A 21,170-nucleotide genomic window follows, 5' to 3' on the forward strand; every position below is an offset into this window, starting at 1 on the left:
CCTCTGGGTTATGGGCCCAGCACGCTTCCGCTGCGCCACTCTGCTCTCAACCACCCCAGATGGGACTTGAACCCACAATCCCTGTCTTAGGAGGCCAGTGCCTTATCCATTAGGCCACTGGGGCCCGATTGAAGGTGTTTTTCCACCTAATTTCTCTTGAAAACATGGCGCTATAGAGTGATATGTGCATAGGCAACTTGGTCTGCTTGTGTTTCTTGTAGACATTTTGCCTCTCATCCAAAAGGCTTGTTCACCTCTAACTGGAGGCTTTCAGGTATTTAACCTCTTAAGGTCTTTGTGTTGACAGTCGTTGGGTTAAACCGATAGGTCATTAACACCTCCACCAGCTCGTGGGTCATTGGGGTCCCCTGAGTTGAGGTCCGAACGCTATGGTTAGCTACTAGTCATAGACCCAACTTGATATTGTGTGAATCATTATAGAGTCACAGGACTTTGGGTGTGGTTGGGAATTGACTTGTCTGGGAAAAGATTTAGGACTGAAGTGTAGGTGGCTGAACCCACAGAGGTTAAATAACAGAAAGCTCCCTTAATCAGTTAGAAAGAAAATAACCATTTTGGATTGGAAATGAACAACTTTAAGAAACACAAGCAGGACAGTGCCTATCTACCAACTCAAGGAGGTACTGTATTAAACAGCTGTAGTCTCTCTTTGTGAAATATTTAGTGACAATCACATCCTGGCAAAGAAATTGTTAGCAGAGGATAGTTTCGATCTATCGACCTCTGGGTTATGGGCCCAGCACGCTTCCGCTGCGCCACTCTGCTCTTAATCACACCAGATGGGACTTGAACCCATATCCCTGGTTTAAGAGAACAGTCCCTTATTTATCAACTGAAGGAGGTGCTGTGTTAAACAGCTGTAGTCCCTCTTTGTGAAAGATTTTCAGACAATCACATCCTGGTAAAACATTGCTAGCAGAGGATAGTTTGGATATATTGACCTCTGGGTTATGGGCCCAGCTTCTTCCGCTGTCCCAATCTGCTGTTAATCACCCCAGATGGGACTTGAAACCTCTGATGAGCTCCAGGAGAAAAACATCTGTTTCCGCCCGGTCTCGAACCGGGGACCTTTCGCGTGTTAGGCGAACGTGATAACCACTACACTACGGAAACTGATTGTGCCTTTGGAAGACAGACAGCGGACTGGCTGGTCTAAGCTGAACAATACTTGGTTAGCTCCAGCTTAGGAGCTAGGCTACATGCTACATGCTACATAATACTTGCTGTTGGCTGGTCTTCATGAGGGCGAACTGCACTAATTCGGGCTCATAGTGGCCTTAATCACGAGCTAATATGACTAAGCTACATGTGATAGCAGCTTTATGATGTTTTATAAATGTACTGACACAGGCTCGTTCAACCACTATAACTAAGATCACCTTTTTTTTTTGCCTGTTAACGGATGACATGTGTTACAAGCTAGCAGCCTTAGTGACGAGCTAACGGTGACGTCACTTGTGAAGCAAGTGAAAACAAAGAATAAGTGTTTCCGCCCGGTTTCGAACCGGGGACCTTTCGCGTGTGAGGCGAACGTGATAACCACTACACTACGGAAACTGAGTCGACAATGGTAGGTCGTGATCGGATGGTGTTACATTAGTTAATATTGATTAAATAGGTTAAAGAATTATACTCCCCGTCGGGGAATCGAACCCCGGTCTTCCGCGTGACAGGCGGAGATACTGTCCACTATACTAACGAGGAGAGGTGAGAGGTCCCACGTGACCACGCCCAACCAATAACAAAACTGCCTCAATCGCATCCTGGCAAAGTAATTGTTAGCAGTGGAAATTATCTCTGGGTTATGGGCCCAGCGCGCATCCGCTGCGCCACTCTGCTTTTAATCCACCTGTATGGGACTTGAACCCATACAGGCTGAAGCTTTCAGGTATTTAACCTCTTTAGGCCTTTTTTAATTGACAGTGGTTAGGTTAAACAGATAGGTCGTTGAAACCTCCACCAGCTCGTGGGTCATTGGGTGTTAATATTGATTAAAGACTTATACTCCCCGTCGGGGAATCGAACCCCGGTCTTCCGCGTGACAGGCGGAGATACTGTCCACTATACTAACGAGGAGAGGTGAGAGGTGCCATGTGACCACGGCCACCCAATCATAAAACTGCCTCAACCACATCCTGGCAAAATAATTGTTAGCAGAGGATAGTTTCGATCTATCGACCTCTGGGTTATGGGCCCAGCACGCTTCCGCTGCGCCACTCTGCTCTTAATCACACCAGATGGGACTTGAACCCATATCCCTGGTTTAAGAGAACAGTCCCTTATTTATCAACTGAAGGAGGTGCTGTGTTAAACAGCTGTAGTCCCTCTTTGTGAAAGATTTTCAGACAATCACATCCTGGTAAAACATTGCTAGCAGAGGATAGTTTGGATATATTGACCTCTGGGTTATGGGCCCAGCTTGTTCCGCTGTCCCAATCTGCTGTTAATCACCCCAGATGGGACTTGAAACCTCTGATGAGCTCCAGGAGAAAAACATCTGTTTCCGCCCGGTCTCGAACCGGGGACCTTTCGCGTGTTAGGCGAACGTGATAACCACTACACTACGGAAACTGATTGTGCCTTTGGAAGACAGACAGCAGACTGGCTGGTCTAAGCTGAACAATACTTGGTTAGCTCCAGCTTAGGAGCTAGGCTACATGCTACATGCTACATGCTACTTGCTGTTGGCTGGTCTTCATGAGGGCGAACTGCACTAATTCGGGCTCATAGTGGCCTTAATCACGAGCTAATATGACTAAGCTACATGTGATAGCAGCTTTATGATGTTTTATAAATGTACTGACACAGGCTCGTTCAACCACTATAACTAAGATCACCTTTTTTTTTTGCCTGTTAACGGATGACATGTGTTACAAGCTATCAGCCTTAGTGACGAGCTAACGGTGACGTCACTTGTGAAGCAAGTGAAAACAAAGAATAAGTGTTTCCGCCCGGTTTCGAACCGGGGACCTTTCGCGTGTGAGGCGAACGTGATAACCACTACACCACGGAAACTGAGTCGACAATGGTAGGTCGTGATCGGATGGTGTTACATTAGTTAATATTGATTAAATAGGTTAAAGAATTATACTCCCCGTCGGGGAATCGAACCCCGGTCTTCCGCGTGACAGGCGGAGATACTGTCCACTATACTAACGAGGAGAGGTGAGAGGTCCCACGTGACCACGCCCAACCAATAACAAAACTGCCTCAATCGCATCCTGGCAAAGTAATTGTTAGCAGTGGAAATTATCTCTGGGTTATGGGCCCAGCGCGCATCCGTTGCGCCACTCTGCTTTTAATCCACCTGTATGGGACTTGAACCCATACAGGCTGAAGCTTTCAGGTATTTAACCTCTTTAGGCCTTTTTTAATTGACAGTGGTTAGGTTAAACAGATAGGTCGTTGAAACCTCCACCAGCTCGTGGGTCATTGGGTGTTAATATGGATTAAAGACTTATACTCCCCGTCGGGGAATCGAACCCCGGTCTTCCGCGTGACAAGCGGAGATACTGTCCACTATACTAACGAGGAGAGGTGAGAGGTGCCATGTGACCACGGCCACCCAATCATAAAACTGCCTCAACCACATCCTGGCAAAATAATTGTTAGCAGAGGATAGTTTCGATCTATCGACCTCTGGGTTATGGGCCCAGCACGCTTCCGCTGCGCCACTCTGCTCTCAACCACCCCAGATGGGACTTGAACCCACAATCCCTGGCTTAGGAGGCCAGTGCCTTATCCATTAGGCCACTGGGGCCCGATTGAAGGTGTTTTTCCACCTAATTTCTCTTGAAAACATGGCGCTATAGAGTGATATGTGCATAGGCAACTTGGTCTGCTTGTGTTTCTTGTAGACATTTTGCCTCTCATCCAAAAGGCTTGTTCACCTCTAACTGGAGGCTTTCAGGTATTTAACCTCTTAAGGTCTTTGTGTTGACAGTCGTTGGGTTAAACCGATAGGTCATTAACACCTCCACCAGCTCGTGGGTCATTGGGGTCCCCTGAGTTGAGGTCCGAACGCTATGGTTAGCTACTAGTCATAGACCCAACTTGATATTGTGTGAATCATTATAGAGTCACAGGACTTTGGGTGTGGTTGGGAATTGACTTGTCTGGGCAAAGATTTAGGACTGAAGTGTAGGTGGCTGAACCCACAGAGGTTAAATAACAGAAAGCTCCCTTAATCAGTTAGAAAGAAAATAACCATTTTGGATTGGAAATGAACAACTTTAAGAAACACAAGCAGGACAGTGCCTATCTACCAACTCAAGGAGGTACTGTATTAAACAGCTGTAGTCTCTCTTTGTGAAATATTTAGTGACAATCACATCCTGGCAAAGAAATTGTTAGCAGAGGACAGTTTCGATCTACCGACCTCTGGGTTATGGGCCCAGCACGCTTCCGCTGCGCCACTCTGCTCTTAATCACCCCAGATGGGACTTGAACCCATATCCCTGGTTTAAGAGAACAGTCCCTTATTTATCAACTGAAGGAGGTGCTGTGTTAAACAGCTGTAGTCCCTCTTTGTGAAAGATTTTCAGACAATCACATCCTGGTAAAACATTGCTAGCAGAGGATAGTTTGGATATATTGACCTCTGGGTTATGGGCCCAGCTTGTTCCGCTGTCCCAATCTGCTGTTAATCACCCCAGATGGGACTTGAAACCTCTGATGAGCTCCAGGAGAAAAACATCTGTTTCCGCCCGGTCTCGAACCGGGGACCTTTCGCGTGTTAGGCGAACGTGATAACCACTACACTACGGAAACTGATTGTGCCTTTGGAAGACAGACAGCGGACTGGCTGGTCTAAGCTGAACAATACTTGGTTAGCTCCAGCTTAGGAGCTAGGCTACATGCTACATGCTACATGCTACTTGCTGTTGGCTGGTCTTCATGAGGGCGAACTGCACTAATTCGGGCTCATAGTGGCCTTAATCACGAGCTAATATGACTAAGCTACATGTGATAGCAGCTTTATGATGTTTTATAAATGTACTGAAACAGGCTCGTTCAACCACTATAACTAAGATCACCTTTTTTTTTTGCCTGTTAACGGATGACATGTGTTACAAGCTAGCAGCCTTAGTGACGAGCTAACGGTGACGTCACTTGTAAAGCAAGTGAAAACAAAGAATAAGTGTTTCCGCCCGGTTTCGAACCGGGGACCTTTCGCGTGTGAGGCGAACGTGATAACCACTACACTACGGAAACTGAGTCGACAATGGTAGGTCGTGATCGGATGGTGTTACATTAGTTAATATTGATTAAATAGGTTAAAGAATTATACTCCCCATCGGGGAATCGAACCCCGGTCTTCCGCGTGACAGGCGGAGATACTGTCCACTATACTAACGAGGAGAGGTGAGAGGTCCCACGTGACCACGCCCAACCAATAACAAAACTGCCTCAATCGCATCCTGGCAAAGTAATTGTTAGCAGTGGAAATTATCTCTGGGTTATGGGCCCAGCGCGCATCCGCTGCGCCACTCTGCTTTTAATCCACCTGTATGGGACTTGAACCCATACAGGCTGAAGCTTTCAGGTATTTAACCTCTTTAGGCCTTTTTTAATTGACAGTGGTTAGGTTAAACAGATAGGTCGTTGAAACCTCCACCAGCTCGTGGGTCATTGGGTGTTAATATTGATTAAAGACTTATACTCCCCGTCGGGGAATCGAACCCCGGTCTTCCGCGTGACAGGCGGAGATACTGTCCACTATACTAACGAGGAGAGGTGAGAGGTGCCATGTGACCACGGCCACCCAATCATAAAACTGCCTCAACCACATCCTGGCAAAATAATTGTTAGCAGAGGATAGTTTCGATCTATCGACCTCTGGGTTATGGGCCCAGCACGCTTCCGCTGCGCCACTCTGCTCTCAACCACCCCAGATGGGACTTGAACCCACAATCCCTGGCTTAGGAGGCCAGTGCCTTATCCATTAGGCCACTGGGGCCCGATTGAAGGTGTTTTTCCACCTAATTTCTCTTGAAAACATGGCGCTATAGAGTGATATGTGCATAGGCAACTTGGTCTGCTTGTGTTTCTTGTAGACATTTTGCCTCTCATCCAAAAGGCTTGTTCACCTCTAACTGGAGGCTTTCAGGTATTTAACCTCTTAAGGTCTTTGTGTTGACAGTCGTTGGGTTAAACCGATAGGTCATTAACACCTCCACCAGCTCGTGGGTCATTGGGTCCCCTGAGTTGAGGTCCGAACGCTATGGTTAGCTACTAGTCATAGACCCAACTTGATATTGTGTGAATCATTATAGAGTCACAGGACTTTGGGTGTGGTTGGGAATTGACTTGTCTGGGAAAAGATTTAGGACTGAAGTGTAGGTGGCTGAACCCACAGAGGTTAAATAACAGAAAGCTCCCTTAATCAGTTAGAAAGAAAATAACCATTTTGGATTGGAAATGAACAACTTTAAGAAACACAAGCAGGACAGTGCCTATCTACCAACTCAAGGAGGTACTGTATTAAACAGCTGTAGTCTCTCTTTGTGAAATATTTAGTGACAATCACATCCTGGCAAAGAAATTGTTAGCAGAGGATAGTTTCGATCTATCGACCTCTGGGTTATGGGCCCAGCACGCTTCCGCTGCGCCACTCTGCTCTTAATCACACCAGATGGGACTTGAACCCATATCCCTGGTTTAAGAGAACAGTCCCTTATTTATCAACTGAAGGAGGTGCTGTGTTAAACAGCTGTAGTCCCTCTTTGTGAAAGATTTTCAGACAATCACATCCTGGTAAAACATTGCTAGCAGAGGATAGTTTGGATATATTGACCTCTGGGTTATGGGCCCAGCTTGTTCCGCTGTCCCAATCTGCTGTTAATCACCCCAGATGGGACTTGAAACCTCTGATGAGCTCCAGGAGAAAAACATCTGTTTCCGCCCGGTCTCGAACCGGGGACCTTTCGCGTGTTAGGCGAACGTGATAACCACTACACTACGGAAACTGATTGTGCCTTTGGAAGACAGACAGCGGACTGGCTGGTCTAAGCTGAACAATACTTGGTTAGCTCCAGCTTAGGAGCTAGGCTACATGCTACATGCTACATGCTACTTGCTGTTGGCTGGTCTTCATGAGGGCGAACTGCACTAATTCGGGCTCATAGTGGCCTTAATCACGAGCTAATATGACTAAGCTACATGTGATAGCAGCTTTATGATGTTTTATAAATGTACTGACACAGGCTCGTTCAACCACTATAACTAAGATCACCTTTTTTTTTTGCCTGTTAACGGATGACATGTGTTACAAGCTAGCAGCCTTAGTGACGAGCTAACGGTGACGTCACTTGTGAAGCAAGTGAAAACAAAGAATAAGTGTTTCCGCCCGGTTTCGAACCGGGGACCTTTCGCGTGTGAGGCGAACGTGATAACCACTACACTACGGAAACTGAGTCGACAATGGTAGGTCGTGATCGGATGGTGTTACATTAGTTAATATTGATTAAATAGGTTAAAGAATTATACTCCCCGTCGGGGAATCGAACCCCGGTCTTCCGCGTGACAGGCGGAGATACTGTCCACTATACTAACGAGGAGAGGTGAGAGGTCCCACGTGACCACGCCCAACCAATAACAAAACTGCCTCAATCGCATCCTGGCAAAGTAATTGTTAGCAGTGGAAATTATCTCTGGGTTATTGGCCCAGCGCGCATCCGCTGCGCCACTCTGCTTTTAATCCACCTGTATGGGACTTGAACCCATACAGGCTGAAGCTTTCAGGTATTTAACCTCTTTAGGCCTTTTTTAATTGACAGTGGTTAGGTTAAACAGATAGGTCGTTGAAACCTCCACCAGCTCGTGGGTCATTGGGTGTTAATATTGATTAAAGACTTATACTCCCCGTCGGGGAATCGAACCCCGGTCTTCCGCGTGACAGGCGGAGATACTGTCCACTATACTAACGAGGAGAGGTGAGAGGTGCCATGTGACCACGGCCACCCAATCATAAAACTGCCTCAACCACATCCTGGCAAAATAATTGTTAGCAGAGGATAGTTTCGATCTATCGACCTCTGGGTTATGGGCCCAGCACGCTTCCGCTGCGCCACTCTGCTCTTAATCACACCAGATGGGACTTGAACCCATATCCCTGGTTTAAGAGAACAGTCCCTTATTTATCAACTGAAGGAGGTGCTGTGTTAAACAGCTGTAGTCCCTCTTTGTGAAAGATTTTCAGACAATCACATCCTGGTAAAACATTGCTAGCAGAGGATAGTTTGGATATATTGACCTCTGGGTTATGGGCCCAGCTTGTTCCGCTGTCCCAATCTGCTGTTAATCACCCCAGATGGGACTTGAAACCTCTGATGAGCTCCAGGAGAAAAACATCTGTTTCCGCCCGGTCTCGAACCGGGGACCTTTCGCGTGTTAGGCGAACGTGATAACCACTACACTACGGAAACTGATTGTGCCTTTGGAAGACAGACAGCGGACTGGCTGGTCTAAGCTGAACAATACTTGGTTAGCTCCAGCTTAGGAGCTAGGCTACATGCTACATGCTACATGCTACTTGCTGTTGGCTGGTCTTCATGAGGGCGAACTGCACTAATTCGGGCTCATAGTGGCCTTAATCACGAGCTAATATGACTAAGCTACATGTGATAGCAGCTTTATGATGTTTTATAAATGTACTGACACAGGCTCGTTCAACCACTATAACTAAGATCACCTTTTTTTTTTGCCTGTTAACGGATGACATGTGTTACAAGCTAGCAGCCTTAGTGACGAGCTAACGGTGACGTCACTTGTGAAGCAAGTGAAAACAAAGAATAAGTGTTTCCGCCCGGTTTCGAACCGGGGACCTTTCGCGTGTGAGGCGAACGTGATAACCACTACACTACGGAAACTGAGTCGACAATGGTAGGTCGTGATCGGATGGTGTTACATTAGTTAATATTGATTAAATAGGTTAAAGAATTATACTCCCCGTCGGGGAATCGAACCCCGGTCTTCCGCGTGACAGGCGGAGATACTGTCCACTATACTAACGAGGAGAGGTGAGAGGTCCCACGTGACCACGCCCAACCAATAACAAAACTGCCTCAATCGCATCCTGGCAAAGTAATTGTTAGCAGTGGAAATTATCTCTGGGTTATGGGCCCAGCGCGCATCCGCTGCGCCACTCTGCTTTTAATCCACCTGTATGGGACTTGAACCCATACAGGCTGAAGCTTTCAGGTATTTAACCTCTTTAGGCCTTTTTTAATTGACAGTGGTTAGGTTAAACAGATAGGTCGTTGAAACCTCCACCAGCTCGTGGGTCATTGGGTGTTAATATTGATTAAAGACTTATACTCCCCGTCGGGGAATCGAACCCCGGTCTTCCGCGTGACAGGCGGAGATACTGTCCACTATACTAACGAGGAGAGGTGAGAGGTGCCATGTGACCACGGCCACCCAATCATAAAACTGCCTCAACCACATCCTGGCAAAATAATTGTTAGCAGAGGATAGTTTCGATCTATCGACCTCTGGGTTATGGGCCCAGCACGCTTCCGCTGCGCCACTCTGCTCTCAACCACCCCAGATGGGACTTGAACCCACAATCCCTGGCTTAGGAGGCCAGTGCCTTATCCATTAGGCCACTGGGGCCAGATCGAAGGTGTTTTTCCACCTAATTTCTCTTGAAAACATGGCGCTATAGAGTGATATGTGCATAGGCAACTTGGTCTGCTTGTGTTTCTTGTAGACATTTTGCCTCTCATCCAAAAGGCTTGTTCACCTCTAACTGGAGGCTTTCAGGTATTTAACCTCTTAAGGTCTTTGTGTTGACAGTCGTTGGGTTAAACCGATAGGTCATTAACACCTCCACCAGCTCGTGGGTCATTGGGGTCCCCTGAGTTGAGGTCCGAACGCTATGGTTAGCTACTAGTCATAGACCCAACTTGATATTGTGTGAATCATTATAGAGTCACAGGACTTTGGGTGTGGTTGGGAATTGACTTGTCTGGGAAAAGATTTAGGACTGAAGTGTAGGTGGCTGAACCCACAGAGGTTAAATAACAGAAAGCTCCCTTAATCAGTTAGAAAGAAAATAACCATTTTGGATTGGAAATGAACAACTTTAAGAAACACAAGCAGGACAGTGCCTATCTACCAACTCAAGGAGGTACTGTATTAAACAGCTGTAGTCTCTCTTTGTGAAATATTTAGTGACAATCACATCCTGGCAAAGAAATTGTTAGCAGAGGATAGTTTCGATCTATCGACCTCTGGGTTATGGGCCCAGCACGCTTCCGCTGCGCCACTCTGCTCTTAATCACACCAGATGGGACTTGAACCCATATCCCTGGTTTAAGAGAACAGTCCCTTATTTATCAACTGAAGGAGGTGCTGTGTTAAACAGCTGTAGTCCCTCTTTGTGAAAGATTTTCAGACAATCACATCCTGGTAAAACATTGCTAGCAGAGGATAGTTTGGATATATTGACCTCTGGGTTATGGGCCCAGCTTCTTCCGCTGTCCCAATCTGCTGTTAATCACCCCAGATGGGACTTGAAACCTCTGATGAGCTCCAGGAGAAAAACATCTGTTTCCGCCCGGTCTCGAACCGGGGACCTTTCGCGTGTTAGGCGAACGTGATAACCACTACACTACGGAAACTGATTGTGCCTTTGGAAGACAGACAGCGGACTGGCTGGTCTAAGCTGAACAATACTTGGTTAGCTCCAGCTTAGGAGCTAGGCTACATGCTACATGCTACATGCTACTTGCTGTTGGCTGGTCTTCATGAGGGCGAACTGCACTAATTCGGGCTCATAGTGGCCTTAATCACGAGCTAATATGACTAAGCTACATGTGATAGCAGCTTTATGATGTTTTATAAATGTACTGACACAGGCTCGTTCAACCACTATAACTAAGATCACCTTTTTTTTTTGCCTGTTAACGGATGACATATGTTACAAGCTAGCAGCCTTAGTGACGTGCTAACGGTGACGTCACTTGTAAAGCAAGTGAAAACAAAGAATAAGTGTTTCCGCCCGGTTTCGAACCGGGGACCTTTCGCGTGTGAGGCGAACGTGATAACCACTACACTACGGAAACTGAGTCGACAATGGTAGGTCGTGATCGGATGGTGTTACATTAGTTAATATTGATTAAATAGGTTAAAGAATTATACTCCCCGTCGGGGAATCGAACCCCGGTCTTCCGCGTGACAGGCGGAGATACTGTCCACTATACTAACGAGGAGAGGTGAGAGGTCCCACGTGACCACGCCCAACCAATAACAAAACTGCCTCAATCGCATCCTGGCAAAATAATTGTTAGCAGTGGAAATTATCTCTGGGTTATGGGCCCAGCGCGCATCCGCTGCGCCACTCTGCTTTTAATCCACCTGTATTGGACTTGAACCCATACAGGCTGAAGCTTTCAGGTATTTAACCTCTTTAGGCCTTTTTTAATTGACAGTGGTTAGGTTAAACAGATAGGTCGTAGAAACCTCCACCAGCTCGTGGGTCATTGGGTGTTACTTGAGTTAATATTGATTAAAGACTTATACTCCCCGTCGGGGAATCGAACCCCGGTCTTCCGCGTGACAGGCGGAGATACTGTCCACTATACTAACGAGGAGAGGTGAGAGGTGCCATGTGACCACGGCCACCCAATCATAAAACTGCCTCAACCACATCCTGGCAAAATAATTGTTAGCAGAGGATAGTTTCGATCTATCGACCTCTGGGTTATGGGCCCAGCACGCTTCCGCTGCGCCACTCTGCTCTTAATCACACCAGATGGGACTTGAACCCATATCCCTGGTTTAAGAGAACAGTCCCTTATTTATCAACTGAAGGAGGTGCTGTGTTAAACAGCTGTAGTCCCTCTTTGTGAAAGATTTTCAGACAATCACATCCTGGTAAAACATTGCTAGCAGAGGATAGTTTGGATATATTGACCTCTGGGTTATGGGCCCAGCTTGTTCCGCTGTCCCAATCTGCTGTTAATCACCCCAGATGGGACTTGAAACCTCTGATGAGCTCCAGGAGAAAAACATCTGTTTCCGCCCGGTCTCGAACCGGGGACCTTTCGCGTGTTAGGCGAACGTGATAACCACTACACTACGGAAACTGATTGTGCCTTTGGAAGACAGACAGCGGACTGGCTGGTCTAAGCTGAACAATACTTGGTTAGCTCCAGCTTAGGAGCTAGGCTACATGCTACATGCTACATGCTACTTGCTGTTGGCTGGTCTTCATGAGGGCGAACTGCACTAATTCGGGCTCATAGTGGCCTTAATCACGAGCTAATATGACTAAGCTACATGTGATAGCAGCTTTATGATGTTTTATAAATGTACTGACACAGGCTCGTTCAACCACTATAACTAAGATCACCTTTTTTTTTTGCCTGTTAACGGATGACATATGTTACAAGCTAGCAGCCTTAGTGACGAGCTAACGGTGACGTCACTTGTAAAGCAAGTGAAAACAAAGAATAAGTGTTTCCGCCCGGTTTCGAACCGGGGACCTTTCGCGTGTGAGGCGAACGTGATAACCACTACACTACGGAAACTGAGTCGACAATGGTAGGTCGTGATCGGATGGTGTTACATTAGTTAATATTGATTAAATAGGTTAAAGAATTATACTCCCCGTCGGGGAATCGAACCCCGGTCTTCCGCGTGACAGGCGGAGATACTGTCCACTATACTAACGAGGAGAGGTGAGAGGTCCCACGTGACCACGCCCAACTAATAACAAAACTGCCTCAATCGCATCCTGGCAAAATAATTGTTAGCAGTGGAAATTATCTCTGGGTTATGGGCCCAGCGCGCATCCGCTGCGCCACTCTGCTTTTAATCCACCTGTATGGGACTTGAACCCATACAGGCTGAAGCTTTCAGGTATTTAACCTCTTTAGGCCTTTTTTAATTGACAGTGGTTAGGTTAAACAGATAGGTCGTTGAAACCTCCACCAGCTCGTGGGTCATTGGGTGTTACTTGAGTTAATATTGATTAAAGACTTATACTCCCCGTCGGGGAATCGAACCCCGGTCTTCCGCGTGACAGGCGGAGATACTGTCCACTATACTAACGAGGAGAGGTGAGAGGTGCCATGTGACCACGGCCACCCAATCATAAAACTGCCTCAACCACATCCTGGCAAAATAATTGTTAGCAGAGGATAGTTTCGATCTATCGACCTCTGGGTTATGGGCCCAGCACGCTTCCGCTGCGCCACTCTGCTCTCAACCACCCCAGATGGGACTTGAACCCACAATCCCTGGCTTAGGAGGCCAGTGCCTTATCCATTAGGCCACTGGGGCCCGATCGAAGGTGTTTTTCCACCTAATTTCTCTTGAAAACATGGCGCTATAGAGTGATATGTGCATAGGCAACTTGGTCTGCTTGTGTTTCTTGTAGACATTTTGCCTCTCATCCAAAAGGCTTGTTCACCTCTAACTGGAGGCTTTCAGGTATTTAACCTCTTAAGGTCTTTGTGTTGACAGTCGTTGGGTTAAACCGATAGGTCATTAACACCTCCACCAGCTCGTGGGTCATTGGGGTCCCCTGAGTTGAGGTCCGAACGCTATGGTTAGCTACTAGTCATAGACCCAACTTGATATTGTGTGAATCATTATAGAGTCACAGGACTTTGGGTGTGGTTGGGAATTGACTTGTCTGGGCAAAGATTTAGGACTGAAGTGTAGGTGGCTGAACCCACAGAGGTTAAATAACAGAAAGCTCCCTTAATCAGTTAGAAAGAAAATAACCATTTTGGATTGGAAATGAACAACTTTAAGAAACACAAGCAGGACAGTGCCTATCTACCAACTCAAGGAGGTACTGTATTAAACAGCTGTAGTCTCTCTTTGTGAAATATTTAGTGACAATCACATCCTGGCAAAGAAATTGTTAGCAGAGGACAGTTTCGATCTATCGACCTCTGGGTTATGGGCCCAGCACGCTTCCGCTGCGCCACTCTGCTCTTAATCACCCCAGATGGGACTTGAACCCATATCCCTGGTTTAAGAGAACAGTCCCTTATTTATCAACTGAAGGAGGTGCTGTGTTAAACAGCTGTAGTCCCTCTTTGTGAAAGATTTTCAGACAATCACATCCTGGTAAAACATTGCTAGCAGAGGATAGTTTGGATATATTGACCTCTGGGTTATGGGCCCAGCTTGTTCCGCTGTCCCAATCTGCTGTTAATCACCCCAGATGGGACTTGAAACCTCTGATGAGCTCCAGGAGAAAAACATCTGTTTCCGCCCGGTCTCGAACCGGGGACCTTTCGCGTGTTAGGCGAACGTGATAACCACTACACTACGGAAACTGATTGTGCCTTTGGAAGACAGACAGCGGACTGGCTGGTCTAAGCTGAACAATACTTGGTTAGCTCCAGCTTAGGAGCTAGGCTACATGCTACATGCTACATGCTACTTGCTGTTGGCTGGTCTTCATGAGGGCGAACTGCACTAATTCGGGCTCATAGTGGCCTTAATCACGAGCTAATATGACTAAGCTACATGTGATAGCAGCTTTATGATGTTTTATAAATGTACTGACACAGGCTCGTTCAACCACTATAACTAAGATCACCTTTTTTTTTTGCCTGTTAACGGATGACATGTGTTACAAGCTAGCAGCCTTAGTGACGAGCTAACGGTGACGTCACTTGTAAAGCAAGTGAAAACAAAGAATAAGTGTTTCCGCCCGGTTTCGAACCGGGGACCTTTCGCGTGTGAGGCGAACGTGATAACCACTACACTACGGAAACTGAGTCGACAATGGTAGGTCGTGATCGGATGGTGTTACATTAGTTAATATTGATTAAATAGGTTAAAGAATTATACTCCCCGTCGGGGAATCGAACCCGGGTCTTCCGCGTGACAGGCGGAGATACTGTCCACTATACTAACGAGGAGAGGTGAGAGGTCCCACGTGACCACGCCCAACCAATAACAAAACTGCCTCAATCGCATCCTGGCAAAATAATTGTTAGCAGTGGAAATTATCTCTGGGTTATGGGCCCAGCGCGCATCCGCTGCGCCACTCTGCTTTTAATCCACCTGTATGGGACTTGAACCCATACAGGCTGAAGCTTTCAGGTATTTAACCTCTTTAGGCCTTTTTTAATTGACAGTGGTTAGGTTAAACAGATAGGTCGTTGAAACCTCCACCAGCTCGTGGGTCATTGGGTGTTACTTGAGTTAATATTGATTAAAGACTTATACTCCCCGTCGGGGAATCGAACCCCGGTCTTCCGCGTGACAGGCGGAGATACTGTCCATTATACTAACGAGGAGAGGTGAGAGGTGCCATGTGACCACGGCCACCCAATCATAAAACTGCCTCAACCACATCCTGGCAAAATAATTGTTAGCAGAGGATAGTTTCGATCTATCGACCTCTGGGTTATGGGCCCAGCACGCTTCCGCTGCGCCACTCTGCTCTCAACCACCCCAGATGGGACTTGAACCCACAATCCCTGGCTTAGGAGGCCAGTGCCTTATCCATTAGGCCACTGGGGCCCGATCGAAGGTGTTTTTCCACCTAATTTCTCTTGAAAACATGGCGCTATAGAGTGATATGTGCATAGGCAACTTGGTCTGCTTGTGTTTCTTGTAGACATTTTGCCTCTCATCCAAAAGGCTTGTTCACCTCTAACTGGAGGCTTTCAGGTATTTAACCTCTTAAGGTCTTTGTGTTGACAGTCGTTGGGTTAAACCGATAGGTCATTAACACCTCCACCAGCTCGTGGGTCATTGGGGTCCCCTGAGTTGAGGTCCGAACGCTATGGTTAGCTACTAGTCATAGACCCAACTTGATATTGTGTGAATCATTATAGAGTCACAGGACTTTGGGTGTGGTTGGGAATTGACTTGTCTGGGAAAAGATTTAGGACTGAAGTGTAGGTGGCTGAACCCACAGAGGTTAAATAACAGAAAGCTCCCTTAATCAGTTAGAAAGAAAATAACCATTTTGGATTGGAAATGAACAACTTTAAGAAACACAAGCAGGACAGTGCCTATCTACCAACTCAAGGAGGTACTGTATTAAACAGCTGTAGTCTCTCTTTGTGAAATATTTAGTGACAATCACATCCTGGCAAAGAAATTGTTAGCAGAGGACAGTTTCGATCTATCGACCTCTGGGTTATGGGCCCAGCACGCTTCCGCTGCGCCACTCTGCTCTTAATCACACCAGATGGGACTTGAACCCATATCCCTGGTTTAAGAGAACAGTCCCTTATTTATCAACTGAAGGAGGTGCTGTGTTAAACAGCTGTAGTCCCTCTTTGTGAAAGATTTTCAGACAATCACATCCTGGTAAAACATTGCTAGCAGAGGATAGTTTGGATATATTGACCTCTGGGTTATGGGCCCAGCTTGTTCCGCTGTCCCAATCTGCTGTTAATCACCCCAGATGGGACTTGAAACCTCTGATGAGCTCCAGGAGAAAAACATCTGTTTCCGCCCGGTCTCGAACCGGGGACCTTTCGCGTGTTAGGCGAACGTGATAACCACTACACTACGGAAACTGATTGTGCCTTTGGAAGACAGACAGCGGACTGCCTGGTCTAAGCTGAACAATACTTGGTTAGCTCCAGCTTAGGAGCTAGGCTACATGCTACATGCTACTTGCTGTTGGCTGGTCTTCATGAGGGCGAACTGCACTAATTCGGGCTCATAGTGGCCTTAATCACGAGCTAATATGACTAAGCTACATGTGATAGCAGCTTTATGATGTTTTATAAATGTACTGACACAGGCTCGTTCAACCACTATAACTAAGATCATCTTTTTTTTTTGCCTGTTAACGGATGACATGTGTTACAAGCTAGCAGCCTTAGTGACGAGCTAACGGTGACGTCACTTGTAAAGCAAGTGAAAACAAAGAATAAGTGTTTCCGCCCGGTTTCGAACCGGGGACCTTTCGCGTGTGAGGCGAACGTGATAACCACTACACTACGGAAACTGAGTCAACAATGGTAGGTCGTGATCGGATGGTGTTACATTAGTTAATATTGATTAAATAGGTTAAAGAATTATACTCCCCATCGGGGAATCGAACCCCGGTCTTCCGCGTGACAGGCGGAGATACTGTCCACTATACTAACGAGGAGAGGTGAGAGGTCCCACGTGACCACGCCCAACCAATAACAAAACTGCCTCAATCGCATCCTGGCAAAGTAATTGTTAGCAGTGGAAATTATCTCTGGGTTATGGGCCCAGCGCGCATCCGCTGCGCCACTCTGCTTTTAATCCACCTGTATGGGACTTGAACCCATACAGGCTGAAGCTTTCAGGTATTTAACCTCTTTAGGCCTTTTTTAATTGACAGTGGTTAGGTTAAACAGATAGGTCGTTGAAACCTCCACCAGCTCGTGGGTCATTGGGTGTTACTTGAGTTAATATTGATTAAAGACTTATACTCCCCGTCGGGGAATCGAACCCCGGTCTTCCGCGTGACAGGCGGAGATACTGTCCTCTATACTAACGAGGAGAGGTGAGAGGTGCCATGTGACCACGGCCACCCAATCATAAAACTGCCTCAACCACATCCTGGCAAAATAATTGTTAGCAGAGGATAGTTTCGATCTATCGACCTCTGGGTTATGGGCCCAGCACGCTTCCGCTGCGCCACTCTGCTCTTAATCACACCAGATGGGACTTGAACCCATATCCCTGGTTTAAGAGAACAGTCCCTTATTTATCAACTGAAGGAGGTGCTGTGTTAAACAGCTGTAGTCCCTCTTTGTGAAAGATTTTCAGACAATCACATCCTGGTAAAACATTGCTAGCAGAGGATAGTTTGGATATATTGACCTCTGGGTTATGGGCCCAGCTTGTTCCGCTGTCCCAATCTGCTGTTAATCACCCCAGATGGGACTTGAAACCTCTGATGAGCTCCAGGAGAAAAACATCTGTTTCCGCCCGGTCTCGAACCGGGGACCTTTCGCGTGTTAGGCGAACGTGATAACCACTACACTACGGAAACTGATTGTGCCTTTGGAAGACAGACAGCGGACTGGCTGGTCTAAGCTGAACAATACTTGGTTAGCTCCAGCTTAGGAGCTAGGCTACATGCTACATGCTACATGCTACTTGCTGTTGGCTGGTCTTCATGAGGGCGAACTGCACTAATTCGGGCTCATAGTGGCCTTAATCACGAGCTAATATGACTAAGCTACATGTGATAGCAGCTTTATGATGTTTTATAAATGTACTGACACAGGCTCGTTCAACCACTATAACTAAGATCACCTTTTTTTTTTGCCTGTTAACGGATGACATGTGTTACAAGCTAGCAGCCTTAGTGACGAGCTAACGGTGACGTCACTTGTAAAGCAAGTGAAAACAAAGAATAAGTGTTTCCGCCCGGTTTCGAACCGGGGACCTTTCGCGTGTGAGGCGAACGTGATAACCACTACACTACGGAAACTGAGTCGACAATGGTAGGTCGTGATCGGATGGTGTTACATTAGTTAATATTGATTAAATAGGTTAAAGAATTATACTCCCCGTCGGGGAATCGAACCCCGGTCTTCCGCGTGACAGGCGGAGATACTGTCCACTATACTAACGAGGAGAGGTGAGAGGTCCCACGTGACCACGCCCAACCAATAACAAAACTGCCTCAATCGCATCCTGGCAAAATAATTGTTAGCAGTGGAAATTATCTCTGGGTTATGGGCCCAGCGCGCATCCGCTGCGCCACTCTGCTTTTAATCCACCTGTATGGGACTTGAACCCATACAGGCCGAAGCTTTCAGGTATTTAACCTCTTTAGGCCTTTTTTAATTGACAGTGGTTAGGTTAAACAGATAGGTCGTTGAAACCTCCACCAGCTCGTGGGTCATTGGGTGTTACTTGAGTTAATATTGATTAAAGACTTATACTCCCCGTCGGGGAATCGAACCCCGGTCTTCCGCGTGACAGGCGGAGATACTGTCCATTATACTAACGAGGAGAGGTGAGAGGTGCCATGTGACCACGGCCACCCAATCATAAAACTGCCTCAACCACATCCTGGCAAAATAATTGTTAGCAGAGGATAGTTTCGATCTATCGACCTCTGGGTTATGGGCCCAGCACGCTTCCGCTGCGCCACTCTGCTCTCAACCACCCCAGATGGGACTTGATCCCACAATACCTGGCTAAAGGAAGCCAGTGCCTTATCCATTAGGCCACTGGGGCCCGATCGAAGGTGTTTTTCCACCTATTTTCTCTTGAAAACATGGCGCTATAGAGTGATATGTGCATAGGCAACTTGGTCTGCTTGTGTTTCTTGTAGACATTTTGCCTCTCATCCAAAAGGCTTGTTCACCTCTAACTGGAGGCTTTCAGGTATTTAACCTCTTAAGGTCTTTGTGTTGACAGTCGTTGGGTTAAACCGATAGGTCATTAACACCTCCACCAGCTCGTGGGTCATTGGGGTCCCCTGAGTTGAGGTCCGAACGCTATGGTTAGCTACTAGTCATAGACCCAACTTGATATTGTGTGAATCATTATAGAGTCACAGGACTTTGGGTGTGGTTGGGAATTGACTTGTCTGGGAAAAGATTTAGGACTGAAGTGTAGGTGGCTGAACCCACAGAGGTTAAATAACAGAAAGCTCCCTTAATCAGTTAGAAAGAAAATAACCATTTTGGATTGGAAATGAACAACTTTAAGAAACACAAGCAGGACAGTGCCTATCTACCAACTCAAGGAGGTACTGTATTAAACAGCTGTAGTCTCTCTTTGTGAAATATTTAGTGACAATCACATCCTGGCAAAGAAATTGTTAGCAGAGGACAGTTTCGATCTATCGACCTCTGGGTTATGGGCCCAGCACGCTTCCGCTGCGCCACTCTGCTCTTAATCACACCAGATGGGACTTGAACCCATATCCCTGGTTTAAGAGAACAGTCCCTTATTTATCAACTGAAGGAGGTGCTGTGTTAAACAGCTGTAGTCCCTCTTTGTGAAAGATTTTCAGACAATCACATCCTGGTAAAACATTGCTAGCAGAGGATAGTTTGGATATATTGACCTCTGGGTTATGGGCCCAGCTTCTTCCGCTGTCCCAATCTGCTGTTAATCACCCCAGATGGGACTTGAAACCTCTGATGAGCTCCAGGAGAAAAACATCTGTTTCCGCCCGGTCTCGAACCGGGGACCTTTCGCGTGTTAGGCGAACGTGATAACCACTACACTACGGAAACTGATTGTGCCTTTGGAAGACAGACAGCGGACTGCCTGGTCTAAGCTGAACAATACTTGGTTAGCTCCAGCTTAGGAGCTAGGCTACATGCTACATGCTACTTGCTGTTGGCTGGTCTTCATGAGGGCGAACTGCACTAATTCGGGCTCATAGTGGCCTTAATCACGAGCTAATATGACTAAGCTACATGTGATAGCAGCTTTATGATGTTTTATAAATGTACTGACACAGGCTCGTTCAACCACTATAACTAAGATCACCTTTTTTTTTTGCCTGTTAACGGATGACATATGTTACAAGCTAGCAGCCTTAGTGACGAGCTAACGGTGACGTCACTTGTAAAGCAAGTGAAAACAAAGAATAAGTGTTTCCGCACGGTTTCGAACCGGGGACCTTTCGCGTGTGAGGCGAACGTGATAACCACTACACTACAGAAACTGAGTCGACAATGGTAGGTCGTGATCGGATGGTGTTACATTAGTTAATATTGATTAAATAGGTTAAAGTATTATACTCCCCGTCGGGGAATCGAACCCCGGTCTTCCGCGTGACAGGCGGAGATACTGTCCACTATACTAACGAGGAGAGGTGAGAGGTCCCACGTGACCACGCCCAACCAATAACAAAACTGCCTCAATCGCATCCTGGCAAAATAATTGTTAGCAGTGGAAATTATCTCTGGGTTATGGGCCCAGCGCGCATCCGCTGCGCCACTCTGCTTTTAATCCACCTGTATGGGACTTGAACCCATACAGGCTGAAGCTTTCAGGTATTTAACCTCTTTAGGCCTTTTTTAATTGACAGTGGTTAGGTTAAACAGATAGGTCGTTGAAACCTCCACCAGCTCGTGGGTCATTGGGTGTTAATATGGATTAAAGACTTATACTCCCCGTCGGGGAATCGAACCCCGGTCTTCCGCGTGACAAGCGGAGATACTGTCCACTATACTAACGAGGAGAGGTGAGAGGTGCCA

At 46.7% G+C, this 21,170-nt stretch overlaps 1 protein-coding gene and 46 non-coding genes across 47 annotated transcripts in view; 1 reads left to right on the top strand and 46 right to left on the bottom strand.

The window, feature by feature from the left end:
- The window catches only part of sema3h (sema domain, immunoglobulin domain (Ig), short basic domain, secreted, (semaphorin) 3H), a 225,444-nt gene that overhangs the window by 91,362 nt on the left and 112,912 nt on the right, over window positions 1-21,170 (top strand). The window lies entirely within an intron of this gene.
- trnar-ccu (transfer RNA arginine (anticodon CCU)) lies at window positions 52-124 on the bottom strand. The gene has a single exon. It is a non-coding gene; the product is annotated as a tRNA-Arg (tRNA).
- trnav-aac (transfer RNA valine (anticodon AAC)) lies at window positions 1,062-1,134 on the bottom strand. The gene has a single exon. It is a non-coding gene; the product is annotated as a tRNA-Val (tRNA).
- On the bottom strand, window positions 1,506-1,578 carry trnav-cac (transfer RNA valine (anticodon CAC)). Its single transcript has one exon. It is a non-coding gene; the product is annotated as a tRNA-Val (tRNA).
- trnad-guc (transfer RNA aspartic acid (anticodon GUC)) lies at window positions 1,654-1,725 on the bottom strand. Its single transcript has one exon. It is a non-coding gene; the product is annotated as a tRNA-Asp (tRNA).
- Window positions 2,026-2,097, bottom strand: trnad-guc (transfer RNA aspartic acid (anticodon GUC)). The gene has a single exon. It is a non-coding gene; the product is annotated as a tRNA-Asp (tRNA).
- On the bottom strand, window positions 2,520-2,592 carry trnav-aac (transfer RNA valine (anticodon AAC)). The gene has a single exon. It is a non-coding gene; the product is annotated as a tRNA-Val (tRNA).
- Window positions 2,964-3,036, bottom strand: trnav-cac (transfer RNA valine (anticodon CAC)). The gene has a single exon. It is a non-coding gene; the product is annotated as a tRNA-Val (tRNA).
- On the bottom strand, window positions 3,112-3,183 carry trnad-guc (transfer RNA aspartic acid (anticodon GUC)). Its single transcript has one exon. It is a non-coding gene; the product is annotated as a tRNA-Asp (tRNA).
- trnad-guc (transfer RNA aspartic acid (anticodon GUC)) lies at window positions 3,484-3,555 on the bottom strand. Its single transcript has one exon. It is a non-coding gene; the product is annotated as a tRNA-Asp (tRNA).
- Window positions 3,709-3,781, bottom strand: trnar-ccu (transfer RNA arginine (anticodon CCU)). The gene has a single exon. It is a non-coding gene; the product is annotated as a tRNA-Arg (tRNA).
- On the bottom strand, window positions 4,719-4,791 carry trnav-aac (transfer RNA valine (anticodon AAC)). The gene has a single exon. It is a non-coding gene; the product is annotated as a tRNA-Val (tRNA).
- Window positions 5,163-5,235, bottom strand: trnav-cac (transfer RNA valine (anticodon CAC)). Its single transcript has one exon. It is a non-coding gene; the product is annotated as a tRNA-Val (tRNA).
- Window positions 5,311-5,382, bottom strand: trnad-guc (transfer RNA aspartic acid (anticodon GUC)). Its single transcript has one exon. It is a non-coding gene; the product is annotated as a tRNA-Asp (tRNA).
- trnad-guc (transfer RNA aspartic acid (anticodon GUC)) lies at window positions 5,683-5,754 on the bottom strand. Its single transcript has one exon. It is a non-coding gene; the product is annotated as a tRNA-Asp (tRNA).
- Window positions 5,908-5,980, bottom strand: trnar-ccu (transfer RNA arginine (anticodon CCU)). Its single transcript has one exon. It is a non-coding gene; the product is annotated as a tRNA-Arg (tRNA).
- On the bottom strand, window positions 6,917-6,989 carry trnav-aac (transfer RNA valine (anticodon AAC)). The gene has a single exon. It is a non-coding gene; the product is annotated as a tRNA-Val (tRNA).
- Window positions 7,361-7,433, bottom strand: trnav-cac (transfer RNA valine (anticodon CAC)). The gene has a single exon. It is a non-coding gene; the product is annotated as a tRNA-Val (tRNA).
- Window positions 7,509-7,580, bottom strand: trnad-guc (transfer RNA aspartic acid (anticodon GUC)). The gene has a single exon. It is a non-coding gene; the product is annotated as a tRNA-Asp (tRNA).
- Window positions 7,881-7,952, bottom strand: trnad-guc (transfer RNA aspartic acid (anticodon GUC)). Its single transcript has one exon. It is a non-coding gene; the product is annotated as a tRNA-Asp (tRNA).
- Window positions 8,375-8,447, bottom strand: trnav-aac (transfer RNA valine (anticodon AAC)). The gene has a single exon. It is a non-coding gene; the product is annotated as a tRNA-Val (tRNA).
- trnav-cac (transfer RNA valine (anticodon CAC)) lies at window positions 8,819-8,891 on the bottom strand. Its single transcript has one exon. It is a non-coding gene; the product is annotated as a tRNA-Val (tRNA).
- Window positions 8,967-9,038, bottom strand: trnad-guc (transfer RNA aspartic acid (anticodon GUC)). Its single transcript has one exon. It is a non-coding gene; the product is annotated as a tRNA-Asp (tRNA).
- On the bottom strand, window positions 9,339-9,410 carry trnad-guc (transfer RNA aspartic acid (anticodon GUC)). The gene has a single exon. It is a non-coding gene; the product is annotated as a tRNA-Asp (tRNA).
- On the bottom strand, window positions 9,564-9,636 carry trnar-ccu (transfer RNA arginine (anticodon CCU)). The gene has a single exon. It is a non-coding gene; the product is annotated as a tRNA-Arg (tRNA).
- trnav-aac (transfer RNA valine (anticodon AAC)) lies at window positions 10,574-10,646 on the bottom strand. Its single transcript has one exon. It is a non-coding gene; the product is annotated as a tRNA-Val (tRNA).
- On the bottom strand, window positions 11,018-11,090 carry trnav-cac (transfer RNA valine (anticodon CAC)). The gene has a single exon. It is a non-coding gene; the product is annotated as a tRNA-Val (tRNA).
- Window positions 11,166-11,237, bottom strand: trnad-guc (transfer RNA aspartic acid (anticodon GUC)). Its single transcript has one exon. It is a non-coding gene; the product is annotated as a tRNA-Asp (tRNA).
- Window positions 11,547-11,618, bottom strand: trnad-guc (transfer RNA aspartic acid (anticodon GUC)). The gene has a single exon. It is a non-coding gene; the product is annotated as a tRNA-Asp (tRNA).
- Window positions 12,041-12,113, bottom strand: trnav-aac (transfer RNA valine (anticodon AAC)). The gene has a single exon. It is a non-coding gene; the product is annotated as a tRNA-Val (tRNA).
- trnav-cac (transfer RNA valine (anticodon CAC)) lies at window positions 12,485-12,557 on the bottom strand. Its single transcript has one exon. It is a non-coding gene; the product is annotated as a tRNA-Val (tRNA).
- On the bottom strand, window positions 12,633-12,704 carry trnad-guc (transfer RNA aspartic acid (anticodon GUC)). The gene has a single exon. It is a non-coding gene; the product is annotated as a tRNA-Asp (tRNA).
- On the bottom strand, window positions 13,014-13,085 carry trnad-guc (transfer RNA aspartic acid (anticodon GUC)). Its single transcript has one exon. It is a non-coding gene; the product is annotated as a tRNA-Asp (tRNA).
- Window positions 13,239-13,311, bottom strand: trnar-ccu (transfer RNA arginine (anticodon CCU)). The gene has a single exon. It is a non-coding gene; the product is annotated as a tRNA-Arg (tRNA).
- Window positions 14,249-14,321, bottom strand: trnav-aac (transfer RNA valine (anticodon AAC)). Its single transcript has one exon. It is a non-coding gene; the product is annotated as a tRNA-Val (tRNA).
- trnav-cac (transfer RNA valine (anticodon CAC)) lies at window positions 14,693-14,765 on the bottom strand. The gene has a single exon. It is a non-coding gene; the product is annotated as a tRNA-Val (tRNA).
- On the bottom strand, window positions 15,447-15,519 carry trnar-ccu (transfer RNA arginine (anticodon CCU)). Its single transcript has one exon. It is a non-coding gene; the product is annotated as a tRNA-Arg (tRNA).
- trnav-aac (transfer RNA valine (anticodon AAC)) lies at window positions 16,457-16,529 on the bottom strand. Its single transcript has one exon. It is a non-coding gene; the product is annotated as a tRNA-Val (tRNA).
- On the bottom strand, window positions 16,894-16,966 carry trnav-cac (transfer RNA valine (anticodon CAC)). Its single transcript has one exon. It is a non-coding gene; the product is annotated as a tRNA-Val (tRNA).
- Window positions 17,042-17,113, bottom strand: trnad-guc (transfer RNA aspartic acid (anticodon GUC)). Its single transcript has one exon. It is a non-coding gene; the product is annotated as a tRNA-Asp (tRNA).
- On the bottom strand, window positions 17,917-17,989 carry trnav-aac (transfer RNA valine (anticodon AAC)). The gene has a single exon. It is a non-coding gene; the product is annotated as a tRNA-Val (tRNA).
- Window positions 18,361-18,433, bottom strand: trnav-cac (transfer RNA valine (anticodon CAC)). Its single transcript has one exon. It is a non-coding gene; the product is annotated as a tRNA-Val (tRNA).
- trnad-guc (transfer RNA aspartic acid (anticodon GUC)) lies at window positions 18,509-18,580 on the bottom strand. The gene has a single exon. It is a non-coding gene; the product is annotated as a tRNA-Asp (tRNA).
- Window positions 20,126-20,198, bottom strand: trnav-aac (transfer RNA valine (anticodon AAC)). Its single transcript has one exon. It is a non-coding gene; the product is annotated as a tRNA-Val (tRNA).
- trnav-cac (transfer RNA valine (anticodon CAC)) lies at window positions 20,563-20,635 on the bottom strand. The gene has a single exon. It is a non-coding gene; the product is annotated as a tRNA-Val (tRNA).
- Window positions 20,711-20,782, bottom strand: trnad-guc (transfer RNA aspartic acid (anticodon GUC)). The gene has a single exon. It is a non-coding gene; the product is annotated as a tRNA-Asp (tRNA).
- On the bottom strand, window positions 21,083-21,154 carry trnad-guc (transfer RNA aspartic acid (anticodon GUC)). Its single transcript has one exon. It is a non-coding gene; the product is annotated as a tRNA-Asp (tRNA).

Source organism: Platichthys flesus, chromosome 7, assembly GCF_949316205.1.
Source record: "Platichthys flesus chromosome 7, fPlaFle2.1, whole genome shotgun sequence".
In the NCBI taxonomy this organism is placed as follows: domain Eukaryota; kingdom Metazoa; phylum Chordata; class Actinopteri; order Pleuronectiformes; family Pleuronectidae; genus Platichthys; species Platichthys flesus.